Raw genomic sequence first — 15,469 nt, 5'->3', positions numbered from 1 at the left:
TAAAGAGTGGTAGAAAGATTTTTGACAAGTTAAAGGAGTGATTGAACCGCCAAAAGATCAAAAGTGCCTTGAAAATTCAAATTCCAGAAATTTCTATTGTGTACCGGTACAAACTTGATGGTGTACCGGTACACAATGTAGCAGCTGCGTGGATATGGGGTTTTTTTGGTAATTTGGCTTTGAGCTTATCCCTTTTAAGCCCAGCTCGACTTCCTCAGCTGGTCCTCATCCATTTTGGCTCTGGGGAACATAGGGTAAGCTCTCTCTTTCTCTCTCTAAAACTTCTCTCCATTTTTGAGTAGAAGTTAATGGAATTAACTCCTTTCTCTTCTCCTCTTCATGTTGGCTGAGGTGGTGAGCTGGGAGGGAGCTGCGGATGAGGTGAAAGGGAATTTTTGGTGGTCTTTAACTTTAACCCTAATTCAGGAATGTGCTGGGGTTAAGCTTCGAATGGTGAGCAAACTAACTATTCTCTAGTTTGAGGAAATAGTAGTGGAATTAGTGATATTTTTAAAGCTAGCTCACAGCAGGGTTATGAAACTCTTTTAGCTGAGTTCTGGGAATTTTGTGGATTGGATTTAATGTGCTTCAACTTGAGTTGGAGCTATATAAGATGATTTGTTAAGTTCTCTCTCTAGTTTAAAGCCGTAACAGAGGATTTGATCTTATTCCTTGTTCTTATTGCCAGCTGAGTTGAGGAAAGTTTACAAAGGCCGTAGAATGAGTATCTTGGGCTGTGACTATCGATTTTAATCCAGGAGTAAGCTGGATTAGGATTTTAAGAAGGTAATTAATTCACTAATTGCCTTATATTGAAGCTATATTAGATGTCCGAGGAAGTAATGATGCTGTTTCTGGGATCTGTTTTCAGCAGCTTTAATTATCACTTTGAGCTGAATATAGGGGCAATCGAGAGCTGATTTGGGATGCCCCAACTTACGTGGAATGGAGATTGAGCTCTAGACTAAACCTGGGTGAGGTTTTAACCTATACGGAGTGGTTATGTAAGTGTAATAATGCTGTTTTTGAAGCTAGTTCACTGCAGGTTCGCAGCAGGTTTGCGACAGATTGTTGAAGTAATCTCAGCTGATTTTTAGGAGCTTTCGAAGGTTAAACTTGGTGCTTTAACCTAAACCGAAACAGGGATTTAAGCTATAGCATTGTACAAGGTGAGAATCTCTCTAAATTTAGATGTTTTGGTATTAGCTACAATGCAGTTTTTACAAGGAGTTCGCACCAGATTTTGAGACCACCTTGAGCTGAATATTGAGACCTTTTAAAGCTAAATTGAGTGGATCTGAAAGTACTTTCTCTTGAATTGATGCAGGGTTGAGTTTTAATCTAAACCTAGAGGACTTGGAGACTCCAAATTCCTGTAGTTGCAAGTGACTAAGAGTCGTCGACTAGTAGGTGGGTCTGACCTCACCGAAATGGGTGAATTCCCTTTATGTCTTCTTGACATTGTCAAATGAATTTATTACATATTCATGTGAATATATGTATATTTGAATGAATTGAGCATGTATAAATCTGCATCACATATTGGATAACTGTCAACCTCTGAATAGAAGGGATAAATTATGAAAATTGCTTTGTGTCTAGAGATTCCTGGTAGGCTAGCACGCATTACATGATATTAAAATACTTGTGTAGACAAGTAAGAGATAACATCACTTATTAGTGCATTGAGAAAGCCATGAACATGATACTTAGTTGGAGATATGTATATAAGTGAATGTGAGATAATGGGTTTTGGCCGCAGAGTTATTCATGCAATCCCATGTTGTAACTTGATGACTGAACTTCAAGTATATCAGGTAGGATGAGGTTACATAAGTATACATTCATAGTGTGGAACGAATAGTATAAAGATCATGTGAAGAGTATGTTATAAGAGATTTGACTTATTTATATTAACTAGTTAATCCTCGCTTTTACATGATAAAGCTAAATTGAACTCCATGTTCTTGTGAATAATCTAGTTAAGTAACTAGAATTGGGCATAGTGATAATGATCTGGTAAATAACTAGATTTGGATATAATAACATACTTGTATAGTCAAGTAGAAATAATGGCATAGTAATTGTTTACTCCAATTAGTGAAGGTTTATATTGAACTGTAGGATATGTGCCACGAGTCATTAGATATGACCTTAGTAAACCACTTTCCTTATATATAAGGAATAGTGAGAGAACTATGGGTGAGTGTCCAGGTACAGCCTGATAGAATCACCATTATGATGTAAAGCTTGAACTTATTAAGTCATCCTAGCTATTGATGGTAATAGGACACCAAGTAGTTGATAGTGACTTATGATTTGGTACTACAGTGTCGACCTTGTGTCGAGTTGAGATTTCATGTTTGAGACATGATGAAATCGTGATACTTGTGCTATGGATTACAGCTTGCATGCCATTGTGCTCTTTCACACATGCTTGTGGGGGTCGCGCCCCCCAAGCCAGCGCTCCGGAGTGGCTTAGCGACAGATTCTCGCTTATGTACAAATTTGAGCGCTGAAGTGGATTGTTGTGGGTAATGTTGACTTCCACAGGGCCATTAGGCACGGCGCGGCTAAGACTTTTGTCACGCCCCGGGGCCGATTTTAAAAGCCTTTTGAAAACAGAGTTGCGGAAAGCGTGCCATTTTTTTTTTTTTTTTNCACATAAATACATATAAAACATGTATTTTTGGATTTTCTCAAAATCCGTGCGTCAAACTCAAAATCCGTCAGCGTCATTAGTTCCAGAATAGCTGACCCGGTCGAAACGAGCTATTGGACTGCTATGAACAGAGTCCGGTACGAGCCAGAAGCCAACTTCTCACCGCGGCTTCTCCGAAAAATCGAGTTACTATTCACTTTAAGTGAAACTTGGAAATCGCGTAGAATTTTCGTTTTAACTCGTTTTCGCCCGAAACTTGACGAGTGCTTTTGTAATTAAATTACACACAAAAACATCATCAACTGAGAGTTTAGCTATACTGCAAAAATCTCAGTCCTTACAACTTTACTATGTGTAAGTCAATGATTAATTGGGTTAACAAAAGTGGTTTTAACGTCAGATAGACATTGTAGTATGAATACTTTATGTCGTTAGTTGAGCGTACCTAGCAATGAACACACTAGGAGATTAGCATTCCTGTTCAACAGTGACATAGTGACATTATATATGTATTTACACTTCTGTTAGTGTAGGAGATTAACCACCTAATGTCATTAGCTAATTTAGCTGTAAAGATAATGTTCAGCATGACATATATAAGATTAAAGTAATAATTGGCATAATTTACATGCATAATAATCAGTGTATGGGATATATTAGAAAACATATCTTGTGGAGGCATAGTATAATTAAGTATTTCTGTTATTATTTCATCTACTTTGTTTACTTATCGCTATATACTTATGCCTCAGTTGACCTAGTGGTATACTTCGCCACTCTCGGCGGCTTACCTACTGGGAACTATTGTTTAATAGTTCTCATGCACTCTTTGTTGTTGTTTTTACAGAGCCTTCCATGACGGGAAAGGCTAGGGATTCTTGGCAAGGGGTCAACGGTTAAATAGATCCTTCTCGATGTTAAATAGATGAACCTCTATTGGTTTAATTTGGTTTAGCTCAGTGATGTATTCTGGAATTATGTAAAATGTTCTTTACTTTTAAATTGTAATAAGGTTTTGGGTTGTATAAGTTTACTATATTTTTAAGTTGTGCTCTGATTACCTGATTGGAATCGAATGCTTTTACTATGTGGATTATAGACGCCTGGTGTATACTTGAGGTTGTGGTGTACACGGCGGGTCTGTGCACGTGACTGGTGAGCTTCTGCTGAAGTCCAGGGCATGACATTATCACTATTTAAAAAATTTAATGTGGATAATTAATTAGAAATATAGGGTATAATTCAAATTTATTCTTAGAATAGAATTGTATGGACAAAATTAATTCAAATTTTAATAGTAAAAAATTAATCTTTTAAACTAATCAGATAATGTATTGTAATTTAAAATATAAATTGAAAACAAATAAAATTTGAAGTTTAGAACCTAAAAAGAAAATAGAAACCTCCAATAAATTTAAATAGTGTAGTGCAATTTAAACTTACCAATAAATAAATTTAAACTGTATAATTTAAATTTTAAACTTATAATAAATCTCTACCATAGAGTTTTACTAGAGTAAACAAAATTAGAAATGGTGATAAATTAAATAAATTTATATTGATCAAATCTAGACTATTTGTATATTTTATCAATTTGATCAGTCTAATTAATTTGATTTATTAAATTGATTTTGACTCTTATCTTTAAAATTTTTTAATTTTTAGTTGATTTTTTAAATTTTAGTTGTTATATACCTTTTGGTTTATAATTAGCTTCATAACTTTTATTATTCATTTTAATTAAATTAGTATCAATGATTTAAAAACCATATTGAACTGATTGATTCGACTGATCAGACTTTAAACTATTCTATCAAAGATCTGATTTCAACCCTTTAAACTGAATAAGATTAAGAACAATCCGGAATCGTTAATGATAATAAACGTTTTAAACAGAATAGTATTTTAACTGTTAGAGCTAATAAATATTTTAAACATAATTTTAAACATAAAAATTAAAAAAATTAGGATTTCTATTCAGAAAAAAAAAAGGTTAGAAATTTGAATTCGAACCCGACTAACAATCGCAAAATCTATTTCCTAACTCGACGGATTTCAAAAATCCATATCTAACCCGAAACTAACCAATTTTTCGAAACCCAAAATCAATTCCAAACCGGAAGACTGGAACCCGAAATAATTATTTCTTTTTACCATATTTCAAAATATTTTATATTAAATTTAAAATTTTAAAATATAAATTTGAATGTAATATTAAACTTTATGTATGATTCAAGTTGGATTCAAGATGGATATAGAAAAAATCCATAGTTGATTCACAAAATAATCTCACGTTCTTGTTGTCAAATAATTTGAAAATTTTCTTACATGAAATACCAAATATGAGAGGAAAGATAGAGAGAGAAAAAAGAAATAAAGAGAGAATAAAAATTTTGATAATATAATAGAGATAAAATGACTAAATTACTCATGTATTAAAAGACAAAAATACCCTTTTTTGAGGTAACTGGTGACCGGTACCTCTCCTAAAGTCGGTGGTTGGTTGAATAGTATAATCTAACGGGTGAAAATGATCAAAGGTGTAGATCTAACAGTAAAAAATTTACAAGCACCAAATACTTGGTACTTTTACAAGCACCATAGCCGGACTCTCTCTCTCTCTCTCTCTCTCTCTATATATATATATATATATATATATATAGAAATTAGCTACTATACTATCTATATACCGGAGCTCCGGTATTATATCTTGTTTTTGATCTTAGGTATTAAATTAACAATCCACACCGTTAAATATGATCTAGGGTATATTGAAGTTGTTAGGAATAAAACTTAGTTTTTTCGACATCGTTTACTTAGTAATAAATTATGTCAAAATGGACAGTGAAATTGAATAATCTTAAAATTGAGCATAGGACTTTTAAATTCAAAGTCAAAGAATTTAACCTTAATTTAGATAGTTAAATAGTATTTCTATAAAATTTGAAAGAAATTTACATTCTTCTAACAACGTTAACTCCAACATCGCATATAGCTACTGAAATTGACAATTTGAAATGTTTGATCATAAAGTAAACTATGTAAAAAAATATAAAATTTATTTATAAAAACTTTAAATACCTAATCAGTTTAACGATGTGTGGATCTTGAATTTGAACATACGAAGATCGAAAACGAGACTATAGTACCGGAGCCGCCGGTACTATAGATAGTATAGAAGACTAGCTCGCTCTCTCCTCTCTTCTCACTCTTTCTCCTCTTCTCTCTCTCTCTCTCTATATATATATATATATATATATATATATATATATATATATATATATCATTGAGCTCCTATGCTTTTAAAACTATAAAGTCATTGGTACTTGTAGGTTTGTAGCCCTTGGATTAAGAGATGTGCGGTTAGGATAATAGTGGTCCCCTCGGGTTAAGTGAGTGGTTGGTTGAATAGTATAATCTAACGAGTGAAAATAATCAAAAGGGTAATCTAACGGTGGAAAAGTTAAATGCACCAAGTGCTTGGTGCTTTTACAACCACCATAGCCTGACTGTATATACATAGAGAGAGAGAGAGAGAGAGAGAGTTGAGCTAGAATACTATTGATAGCAAATGGTCATTTTTGCTCTCAAGTTTTTTTATCCTTTGAATCAACTCATTTCATCATTTCTAATCATTTGATTAAATATTATAACCCAGTGGAGACCACTCAACCCTAAGAGGCTAATATCATCCTAACTCAAGAATTTCTCATCAAAGGGTTAAAAACATTGATAATAAAAAGAGTTTTTGCTATCAATAATATTCCAGCCCAATTCTATATATTTATATATATTATTTGTGTTAGGAAAATATACAAATATAAGGATAAATAAAAAAGATTACCTTGTGAGTAACCCGTGTACCTGTCCACCCAACCGCTAACAGGTATGGATAAGAATGATGAATACTCAAAAATTTATAGGTAAAGTTTACCCGCATCTGCATAATCCGTGGGTATAATGATCCGCGTCCAACTAGTCCTTTTGTCATGTCTATCTCTAACCCTACTAATTTGAACACAGGGAGGAAAACAACAAGAGTGCAAACATCATCGGGGCAATGCATATATATGATGTGGCCAATGAGCTCCATCACCCATACTCTCCTCTCCCTCCCATTCTCTTCCTTCACCTTCTTCCTAAAGGGCCATTTAAGTTGTCCTATTTATGGGTGCACGTTGATGCCCCCACCTTCTTGGGTCCACTTCGTGCCAAGCCCACGTGAATCGGCCCGTCCTTTTGCGCGTCGCAGCCCTTGCCATTCCAAGCGCCCATGGGCCCCCACCCCTAAGTGCCCAACCAGATTTGGCTCTGCGAAACACTCAGATTGCCTTGTGGATGGTAGCTGTGCTGGGATTTTTGAATGTTCTCAGCAGTGCATCATTTGATAGGAACGGCGTTGCGCTTTTAATTGGCCAATGCCATGCATGGACGGAATGGCCAAACTACCACCAGTGTCTTATAACTGGTTTGAACTTTGAACTGATCGATCGAACCGGTTGAATCGTGAATCAGTGCCGAATAAGGTGCAGGTCAATTAATTGATAAAATCGTAGAATTGATATCCACAAAAGGGATAAAAATCATGTTAAATCGATCGAGCAGGTGGTTCAATGATGGACCAGTAAATTATTATCATTCTAGCTTGCTTTGATCAGAGACGCCGTTTTTCATTCTTTCTTTCTTTTTCATTTTGTTTTCTTCTGTATTTTTTTTTTCTTTTGTTTTCACTCTTGATCTTCAATTGGACGTTAATTCAAAAAGAAATAGATCCTTCGTATATATTATGACGCATGAAGACATGCATTAGGAATCCAATCAGCAAGTAGAACCACCTGTCTACCAGCAAACTTTGAACTGGTAACTTTTCTGATCCATTTTTGATTGTCACAACCATTTGATTACTAATAAGAAGTATATTTACCTTTTACTGGAGCTTATGTGTAAGCGTTTTTGTATTAAAATTATATATATACACTACAACAGAATTAGGTTATAGGGATACATGTTTGGGACACTTTTGAGTAAGTGTCCCATTTATGCTAAAATTTAAAAAATATCTACTAATGCCTAAATATAAAGCCCAATCCAATCAAAAATAAAAGATTACTCTATTCAACCCACTACACCCAGTCCATTTGGCCCGATTACAAACAGAAAAGAAAAAAAAAAAAAATCAATTACCATATTTTCTTCTCTCTTCACTCAATCCACTGAAATTCTAGACGAAGAGCCATTCCTGTCGTTCTCCTCCGCCACCGCAGCCCACGAGATAGAGTTTCGGCGATTGCTAAATGCTTAAATAAATTGTTGGTAAATTAGCAGCACTCTTTTAGGTTATAGCGACACGCTTTAACTGTCACTATATACCTAGCGACCCCACATATAGCAACACTTTTTAAAAGTGTCGGTAATTTTAGNTACACATGACTATAGTTTGTGACGGTACTATAGATCTTAGTCAGGGTTCACAACACTGGGATTCTTCAGTTGCCAGCCTAGTGGGAGGGAGGTGTTGTCTCTTAGACAGGGTTCGCCACCCTGAGTGCTTCACTCCTAGATTTGATGTAAACCTCGCTTAGACAAGGTTAATGACTTTGGGTGCAGGTAGTTGTGTCCCTCCAGAGTAGTATTTATTGATTGGTCTTGCGACCTAGTGGGCGAGCTTAGGCCGAGTCTTTATGACATGTCATGGTGATTGGGTATACCTTGGATTGTTCATATGTTCGGTTGATGTATAGTATCTTTATTTGAGTCGTGCATGGAATTCTGGTAGGTATTTGGTTTACAATAGCGGCATCCTTTGTATAGCTACGTATGATATTCCATATGTATTATCTTGCTACTGTAGTTGGTGTTCCTCTTTCATATATATATGACTTTCATTAAAGTAGCGGTATCTCTTGGATTGTTTATTCTTGATAGTATTCATTTATTATCTTGCTACTACAGTTGATTGATTCCATCATGTTTAGTATCTTGATTTGTGTTTATCATAGTGTTATTACAATGTTTCTTACTTCATGATAGTTATCTATCTACGTGTTTTGCTACTGTAGTTGATTACTTCATATCCATAGTTATTCGCTTATCGTACTCCTTCGTTGGCCAGTGAGTGCACTTTGCCCTCGTCGGCTAGTTTCCCCAACTGGAAAACATATTTATATGTTTCTTACCCCACTGTTTTTATAGATACCGCTGATAGTGTGGGTCACGGTGCGGTGTGAGGATGTGTTAGTTAGCACCTAGATATCTTGCATTGTGGACCTTGTTGTTAGTCCTAGATTTACTCTTATTCGTTATATTGATATCATGTGGATATTTTTGTGTTCCAGTATTGTGGTTTCAGTTTAGTTGTGATGTTGGGTTTTCTTATTGTAGTGGTTTAGTGAATTCCTGATTGTAGTTTGTAATAATTGTATCTATTGTTGATTCCTTTTTTGTGTATCTGTGCTCCTACACCATGCATGTACAGAAAAGACTGTCCACGTGGACAGAGGAAACTTTGTGTATGTGGCGGGTCTACGCACTTCTCAGGCAAGGTTTAAGAAAAATTATACACTTCTCTGCAAGACTCTATTTTCAAAACGAATGGATGTTTTGAAAATACTTTCCATAAAGGTTCAGGGCATGACACTCTCTCCTTCTTTCTTCCTATGTGTGCTAGATAGGGAACCAACCTCTCAGCTCCTATTTATATGCTACAAGTCCTTAAAGTCCAGAAAATTATAAAAAATGTCATTTTCAGCCAAAATCCTATGTTTTGGATGCCCGATTCCTTGATTCGGGCGTCCAACAGGTCCTTGCCTTGCTCAATGATTCTCCATCAACTACTGCGAAAGGAGGGCTAAATGGTCAGGAAGGGCGATCATAATATACCGAAAGACTTTAATGTCTGTTCGTGTAGGGGTGGAAACGAGCCGAGCTCGAGCGAGCTTACCTCAGCTCAAGCTTGGCTTGAAATTAATTTCGAGCCTAAATTTAGACTCAAGCTTGGCTTGAAATTAATTCGAGCTGAGCTCGAGCGAGCCTAACTTCGAGTCGAGCGAGCTCGAGCCCAAAACGAGCTGCTTGAAATTCTTAACATCATGCAATCTATACTTTAATTTTTATAAAATATTATCTAAAATTTAATATAAAATATATCTAATAGTTTAACATATAAAATAAATGCATAAAATACGATATTATAATACTAAAAAAATTAGGAAAAGCGACTCTGCGATGAAGTGAAAAAGAGATAAAGAGAGCAATTAGAGTAGGATTTTGCTGGTTTGGTTTTGTGGGCCCAATAACCTAAATTCTATATACATATAATTAAAATACATAATATATATTATTTTATATAATTAAAATATATATTATATATAATTATATACATATATAGAGTTTGGCTACTATATATACTTTTATTAGTATAAACTCATTTATACTCATAAGTTTTCGACCGTTAGATCTATTCTTTTAACCATTTTCATCCGTTAAATCATACTATTAAACGAACCACCCACTCAATCTTAGGGGACCACTATCAATCTAATCACACATCCAACGGCTGAAAATTTATAAGTATAAAGGGGTTTATACTTATAAGAGTATAGTAGCCCGAACATATATATATAGAATTAGGCTACTCTACTAGTAATAGCACAAACCGCTTGCTATTAGGTTTTCGGCCCTTGGATGAAAGGATGTGCGGTTAGGATGATAGTAGCCCCCTAGGGTTGAGTGGGTGGCTAGTTGAATATTATAATCTAACGGATGAAAATGGCTAAAGGGATAGATCTAACAGCAGAAAACTCGATAGTATCAAATACTTGGTAATATCGATAGTATAATAGCCGGACTCTCTCTATATATATATATAGCCAGATCTAACGGCAAAAAACTCAATAGTACAAAGCGCTTAGCACTATAGATAGTATAGATAGTATAGCAGCCGGACTATATATATATTATTGATAATACTAAATGCTTGGTACTATCGAATTTTGTGCCGTTAGATCATAAGATATTATATTAGTTAGATATTATATAATATATAATATTATATTCAGCTTCCGAGCTAATCGAGTGTACGCCAAGTTAATATGTTCAAGCTCGCTGAATGAATTTCGACCTCAATATTAGTGCTCAAGCTCTGCTTGAAATTAAGATCGGCCACTCGACGGTCGAATATTACGAGCCGAACACTCAGCGAGCTGCAGCGCTCGCATCATTGCACCCTGATGGTAGAGTGCCGACTCTCATCTCCCGTCTCTCATCTCACTCTCCTCTCAGACTCGACCGCCAGCTGCTCTTCTCTATATATAATTATATATATATATTTATATAGATAGAGACAGTCTACTATTCGCCTAGTGAACGAGTAGGCTCAAAATGAACAGCTCAAAATAAAAATCTCACAAAAAATAATAATAAAAGATTCAAATTTCAAATTGAAAGTATTATTCTTGCTTTTGATGTTAAGTAGAATTTTATATTAAAGTTTAACGTAATTTGGATTCTCTACACCATTAAACTTTCGAGTGTGCCACATCGGCCGTTAAAATAGTCATTTTTGAGACTCTTTGATCACTTGGTAAATAATGTCGAAAAATTATGAAATTTAGTTTCTAAATAGTTATAATAGCGTAGATCATGTTAACGGAGCTGATTGCCGAATCGGATGCTCCATCATCGAAATCAACAAACACGGAGGCCTCCATACTTTCAAAAGTATAGAAGACGTACTATATATATATATATATAATTGGACTAGAATACTTTGAATAGTATTTAGACCTTTTTATTACTATGTTTATACTGTTAGATATGGCATATATGATTTATTCAAAACTATCTATAAAGATACAGTCGATCTATTCAAGTTGAGTCATAAAGATGCGGTAGATCTAACGGTTAGAATATATCTGGACATATTCTTGCTAGATAGATATGATTTAATATCCTTACATCAAGTTATATATAAATATTTAACATACTAGATCGAGTCTCGGTCTTATCCTAATCCTAATTGCTGTGTCGGCTTCATTTCAGGGGATAAGGGAATTAGACTTGAAACATTCCGCTCTTTTGCATATTATGAACGAGGACGAATCATGAGGAAGAATCACCGTCTACAATAGGAAGGTGAACGGGTCAGATTCGGGACGGATTTTCAAAAATCCAAACCCGAACCCGACTCCAAATCCGAAAACCAAACCCGAACCCAAACCTGAACCCGAACCCGAACCCAGCAGATTTTAAAGAGCCATATCCAAACCCGAACCCGACCAAAAATTCGAAATCCAAGCCCAAACCCGAACCCGAACCTGAAAATCCAAACTTGAAACAATTATTTCTCTTTTCAATATTTCAAACTATATTATATTAAATTTAAATTTTTAAAATATAAATTCAAAAATAATATCAAATTTATATATATATTATATATAATGTAAAATAAATTCGGTTCGGATCGGGTTCGGGTCGAGTACAGTAAAAATCCATATCTGTATCCATATCCATCGGGTTTGTATTTTTGATATCCATATTCAAAACCATATCCATTTAGTATCAGATAAATTCGCTCCGTTCGGATTCGGATTCGGATAAAATTTCGGGTATCTGTACCCATTGTCATCCCTAGTCTACAATCCGAGTATAGAAATTGAAATCGTGACAAGATGTACGATTTTAATTTCTTATAAAGTTTAATATGTGGTAGCAGAGCCGTATTTTTTGCTGAATTTTTATTTCTTTCGAATTTTATTGTATTTCCTTTTTATTAACAAAAATAATGATAATAATAATAATAATAGAGATTAGCGGCTATGTCTACGGACCCCACCGAGCTGGTGTTTGGCGTGTTGCCGCGCTAGGCGATCTACAAGCAGCCGCATTATTTAGCGCCCTTTGGGGTGCTACGGGACACAGCCCCAAGGTGGCATAATGCAGCCAGCACCATCGGGGTGCTACACGTGCCAGCCCAATGGGGCTGCCATTGGTGTGCCCTACGGAGAGCACGCCCACGTGCGGGGTAAGCGACCGAAGGCAACCAAAAAAATAAGAAAAAAAAAAGAGAAGAAAGGCTGCTTCTTGCCGCCCATGGAGGCTGCATTGGGCAGCCACATGTCAGGCCAATGGCTAAAGAAAAAGTAAATTATTATTATTGTTATTTAAGATATATATATATATATATATATAGAGAGAGAGAGAGAGAGTTTTACTAGAATACTATCGGTAGTAAACGGCTCGGTTTACTACTGATTTGTTTTCGATGATAGAGCTTTCAAATTGATGATCGGCACCGTTAAACATGATCTAAACTATTTAAACTATCTGAAAATCAAATTTTACACATTTTCGATATTGTTCTTTTATCCATCAAGTGAACAGAAAAATGAATGGCTGGAAATTAATATCCTTCAAAAAGTGATGATACAATTTTTATATTTGAGATCTAGAGTCTAGATCTTATTTTAAATAGTTTAAAGAGTTTTTTAACAAAAATTTAGTTAATTTGAACTCTTCTATACCGTTAAACGAGCAAACGCACCATATCGGCCATTAAAATTATAGATTTTGTGACCCTTTGATCGTTCAGTTAGTGATGCCAAAAAATCATGAAATTTGATTTCTAGATAATTTAAATAGTCTAGATCACGTTCAACGGTGCCGATCGTCGATTTGGAAGTTCTATCATCAAAAATAAATTGGTAGTAAACCGAGCGCGCAGTTTACTACCGATAGTAGCCCAGTCAAACTCATATATATATATATATATATATTTACATTTATATGTAATTTTGGCTTATAATTATTTTATAATGTGACTTGTTTTTGAGAAAGTCTATATATATAAAAAACATGTATTACGTTTGGTTTTTGCTATATATGATTTTTATACTACCCGTTTGTTTATTAATTTATGATTATAAAATTGTGTGTTTAGATTAATTTTTGTGATATAATTTTTATGCTATTGTTCAAAACACACATAACGTGATCATAAAAAATTTAGAGTAAAGTATATAAACTTTATATAGTTTATAAATTTTGAGTCACATAAAATTGTTATTCTCTACTCTTATTTTATTTTCGCCATGTTTTGAAATAATATAGAATTTTGGGTCATTCAATATCGTATAAAAATTTATGTGAGATTAACTATGTCTAGGAATAGCCATAGCATCTCAGTCATAATATATGATCACTTACAGCATTTTTTATAAGATGATATTGAATTAAATTAAATTAATCCGAAAATTCATATGAATTCCTAGTTTGATTTCAATAGTCATTCAATGTCAAATAAAATTATTTGTATTTTCATTTTACTTAAGAGTAGCCACAACATCCTATAGATAATGAAGAATACGTAAGAATATACTGACATTGAATTAAAATTTGACTATTTATTACAGTCAAATAAAATATTAATTCTCTGAATTTTGACTGGAATAGGATAGTAGATTAAATTTTCAGATAGTTTTTTTTTCTTATGTCCACAGGTACAGAAATCTCGTTGTTTAGAAATTAGTTTTCTACTAAACGTAGTATTAAAGTAGATAAATTCTATATACGTAGTGCCTCTACCCACAGCAAGGTAGAATTTATCTAATCTAAAAATTATTATCTTATAATAAGTGATAAAATTCTATATTTTTTTTGTTCTTATAGTTTGTTCCTTTACTACATTTCTTAATGATATATCTCGTATCCATATGCTTACTGAGTACAACTATTATGATTGGAAAGAAAGTATTTTCTTTACTTTGGATTATATGGATTTAACTTGGCTCTACGCGTTGAGCAACTACTTAAAGTAGTGGGGCCAATGACTCTACAGCAGGAGTCCGTACAAAAAAATTTGGAACGATCCAACCGCTTAAGCTTCATACTTATAAGGTCTAGAGTATCAAAAAGTATAAGGAGACTAATCTAATAGCCCTTAGAGTGTTTCTAGCATGTTTTCTCCATGAGATTTGGGCTTAATTGGGGATTCCTACATGCTAGGACTAGAAATGGGGTTTTGGGGCTAATGTGGGTTTTGATCTAATTAAACCCTTTTGTTCTCTAATTGGAGGTTAGAGAAGGGCCCTTGAAAATCCTAGGTCACGGATCGACGTGCGGTTGGTGATCGTTGGCGAGTTCGGACCGAACCGGACAACAAGTGCTGCGGGAAGCCGATTGCAAGTGTCGACAAGCAAGCGGAAAGCGATTTAAGGTGGGTTGTACTCACCGAAATTATTAGCTTACTTCCATGTCGAAGTAGAGCGTTATTCATCATTGATGCATAATGGTAGTTAATTGTAAAACATATTGATGCATGAGATGAATGCTATGTTGAGCTACCATTGGAGGATAATGATGATTTATGGTTAATATTGATGCATATATGTGTATTGGTAAGCTTATATGATAATATGAATGCTTGAATCATATTATGCTTGATTATGTTACCTGTCATTGGGATATGCATGATTAACATTGTGAGAATATGCAAGATGAGTGCATGTTGACATATAGTAGAAATGCTAGATGAATGCATGGTTAACATTGTGAGGATATACTAGATGACATTGCATGTTGACGAATTGAGAATATGTTAGATTCACGTAGATGTGAACTTGGGTCGATAACTCTAGGTTGATTAGAGAATTCGACATTGGAAAACAAGAGCATGTGGGCAATATTACTCGATGTGGACAAGTAGAATGCCAAGTAGATCGAGTGGCACTGAACCTAGTGTCGTGAACATAGGTTGAACAAGTGAACCTAGAGTCGAGATCTCGGTAGAGATGACATAGAACTTAGCGTGGT

The 15,469-nt window shown here is 34.6% G+C and overlaps 1 long non-coding RNA gene across 3 annotated transcripts; it reads left to right on the top strand.

Annotated features, from left to right (window-relative positions):
• On the top strand, positions 209–3,738 carry LOC109707469. Of its 3 annotated transcripts, XR_002215536.1 has the most exons (7): positions 209–254; positions 352–453; positions 689–786; positions 872–974; positions 1,046–1,169; positions 1,328–1,410; positions 3,510–3,738. It is a non-coding gene; the product is annotated as an uncharacterized LOC109707469 (long non-coding RNA). The 3 variants fall into 3 exon arrangements; XR_002215537.1 differs by having other exon boundaries at positions 228–453; positions 875–974; XR_002215531.1 differs by having other exon boundaries at positions 229–453.

The sequence above is a fragment of the Ananas comosus genome, linkage group 1, assembly GCF_001540865.1.
Source record: "Ananas comosus cultivar F153 linkage group 1, ASM154086v1, whole genome shotgun sequence".
Lineage (NCBI taxonomy): Eukaryota > Viridiplantae > Streptophyta > Magnoliopsida > Poales > Bromeliaceae > Ananas > Ananas comosus.
Note: the sequence above shows the minus strand (reverse complement) of the source record. Positions and strands in the feature narration are given on the sequence as shown.